Source organism: Pteropus vampyrus, unplaced genomic scaffold (genome assembly GCF_000151845.1).
Source record: "Pteropus vampyrus isolate Shadow unplaced genomic scaffold, Pvam_2.0 Scaffold149, whole genome shotgun sequence".
In the NCBI taxonomy this organism is placed as follows: Eukaryota; Metazoa; Chordata; class Mammalia; order Chiroptera; family Pteropodidae; genus Pteropus; species Pteropus vampyrus.
This window is the reverse complement of record NW_011888930.1, coordinates 3,280,141-3,283,131: the sequence shown is the minus strand read 5'-3', so window position 1 is coordinate 3,283,131 and position 2,991 is coordinate 3,280,141. Positions and strand designations below refer to the sequence as shown.

The following is a 2,991-nucleotide window of genomic DNA, read 5'->3' as shown; positions in this document are numbered from 1 at the left end:
TATTTTACAAACTTCAAATTATTTAAAGCTAGTTTTTATTTCTTCTAAGTCTCCTCCTCTGGCTAACTATCTCAAAATCCTTCAGCATCTCCTTGTCCAATGTGAGTTTAAGTTTCCTTAGCTTCTTAGCTGCTGTCGTCTAGACATCCTATGACATCTTTGTGTTTCCTTTTAAATATACGGTACCAAGAATGGAACGAATCCCTGGAAATGTGATTTGACTAGACAATCCTTGAAGGCTGTAGCAACAGGAAAGTGGAGGAAGGATATTCTCAATGGAGAACAGTGTAACGAGTAAAGGAGAAAAAAACCATAATATATGTGTCTTGTTTATCAACAAATGTGCCTAACTGGCTAAAAGAGTCATGGGGGGAAAGACAGGAAAAAAGAATTTAAAGGGGCTGGATTGTGAAGTCCCTGGAACTATGAGAGTATGGATTCTATCAATAGAAAGGAGAACAAACAAAATCATCGTCATAGGAAATTGATCTATCACTTAGCAAGGAACCACAGAATTTATGTGAGCTACTCACAAACAGCAAAATGTTATAAATATTATAACCCTGATTTTGCTTTCCTTAGATGAAACCAATCAATAACAGATTCTCCCCAAAGGAGATGCTGAAAACCTAGAGAAGACCCACAAACCACGCATTCCCTTTGGCTGTTGGCCGTTGCAGTCCCCTACGGTTAGAAAGAGGTTGGTGAGAAAGAAGTTCTGTGGTCCTATCCTAGGAGTCACAAATCAGTAGCTTCAAACTCTAGATTTCCTGTTTCTCACACACTCTTCTTGCCTCTGGGCTTTCTTCCAATTGTTCAATTTGCATAAGGATGAAGGTTTTAGGGCTCATGCCCCACCTCTGCTGAGTACTAACTGTATGACTTTGAGCAAATTACTCAGCTTCTTTGTAACTCAGTTTCTTCTTCTGTAACTCTGAGGATTTTTACAGGACTTTAAAAATTAATTGTGACCGTTAAATGAGTTAATGTACAGGACTCTGCCCCACCCCACCATCCAAACATAGAGCATTCCTATGAAACTTTTTGTAAACTGAAATGATATAAAGTGAAAAAACAATTAGCATTAATTTATATGGGAAAAGTTTTTGAGTGTTCCCAGACCCCACAAATAACTTACCAAATCATACCAAATAACATATAAAACATAAAATAATACTAACATCGTAAAAGGAATAATATGATACATATGCAGACTATATAAATTAGAAATAATGTATGTACAGTGTAGTTACATTACCAGTGTGTACTGTCTCTATGACAGATTGTTGTTAATAAACGCTGATTACTATTCTGGCTTTTTGCCTTTTCTTCATAAATGTTCAGATTTCTTTCAGTTGGTGAAAACAGGTACTAATGTAGATCTTTCATAAATCGAAGTGGCATAAAGTAGACTTTCAAAAAATCGGTGAAACCTATCTCTGGAGAGGTTAGGAGAGTCTGGTAATAAGTGCTACTTAGGTTAATTGTTGTTATTTTGCATCATTATTACTCATAATTCAAGAAACCAGACACTCTGCTAGGCACAAGGGATGCAAAGGTGAACAGGACAATCCCTCACCCTCAATAGTGACATTTCTCTTGATTTTGTGGGCAAGGCAATGACTTCAGAAACAGATTTCTGGATACGATGTATTAGCTACCATTGATTGTCTATGTATCTTGAATGAGACACTTAATTCCTCTGAGCCTCTTTCCTCATCTGTAAAATGAGGATGAATGAAACCTACTTCGAAGATTTGTTCTATTAAATAAGACAAAAAATATACATATTGCCTGGCGCACAGTTGGAACTAAAAATACACTCCTCCCATAATCCTGTGGATACACCTCAGGCTGGGGGACCCCCGCCCTGAGCTTCGTGTCCAGCACTTTCTTCTAAGGTGCCAGGCAGGTGTATTGAGTTATAGAGGAAGGGCAAAAGCGAGGAGGTGGGAGAGAGGACAGCAAGAAGACAGGGAGCCCGGGAGCCCTTCCAATCCCCCCGCTCCAGACTACATTTCCCGGGATGCTCAGCAAAAGGGAGCGCCCCGCCCTGCCCCGCCCCGCCCCGCCCCGCCCAGCGGGCACGGCGGGCTCTGCCCACCGCGCGGAGCTCAGCGGCGCGCGGAGGCTACAAGTGCCAAGGTGGTGATCGGAGACTTCTCCTGCAGGGACAGGCGCGCGACGTTCCGGCCGCACTGGGTGGCCGAGGCACGAGGTGAGTAGCGAACAGTGAGGAGGGTAGGAGGCGCTGGGACGAAGGAACGACCCCAGGAGCCTGGCGGAGCAGGGGAGCGCGTCCCTACCCCCTGCCCGCGGTGCCCGCCTAGCCTCAGGGTACTCGGCGGACGCACCCTGACTCCGGGAGCCTCGGGCAGGCGCAAAGTCTCCCCGGAATGGACGGATGGTCTGGCCGGTGCTTGCGGCGCGCCCTCACCGCACGGCGCGTGCAGGACGGATCCCGCTGTCGCCTCCCCCAGACCAGCTCGCCGGTGTCACTTAGTTCCAGTGCAGATATTAATGCTTTTAATCTATGGCAGACGGACGAGGAAAAGTGCTTTCCCCCTGTTTGAGGTGCAGTTTTATTAACTGCTCTCTTAAATAAACCAGACAGAAGAGAGGGAGGGGACGGAAGGAAAAAAGCCTTAGCTGGTCCCCTGGGATTATTTTCCACCGAGGATGGAAGCCTCAAATCACAGAGCTGCAAAGGAAGTAGAATGAGCTGCTAGTATTTCGCTGATAGAAGAAGAAGAGTCTGTCTTTAAAGAATAGACGTAGGAGAAGGGAATTAAGTGGAGATTTCTCTCCCTTTTTGTTATAAATTGAGAGTCCCATAAGGGACTCTGCCAATTTTATCCAAAGTAGCGTGATGCGTTCTTTGTGCCAAAGGTAAATCAGAGCGCCTAATGTCTGAGGGACCTGTGAGATTTCTCACTTCAGTAATTGATCAAACCTGGTACCCTGGCTCCATTCATCGAGGGATCCTGCAAT

At 44.9% G+C, this 2,991-nt stretch overlaps 1 protein-coding gene across 3 annotated transcripts in view; it reads left to right on the top strand.

The window, feature by feature from the left end:
- Positions 1–2,086: 2,086 nt before the first annotated feature.
- The window catches only part of TMEM74 (transmembrane protein 74), a 13,620-nt gene continuing 12,715 nt past the window's right edge, over positions 2,087–2,991 (top strand). For all 3 annotated transcript variants that reach the window (XM_023536145.1, XM_023536146.1, XM_023536144.1), the window contains exon 1: positions 2,087–2,218. The gene's annotated coding sequence lies outside the window, so the exon portion shown is untranslated. The remainder of the gene's footprint in view (positions 2,219–2,991) is intronic.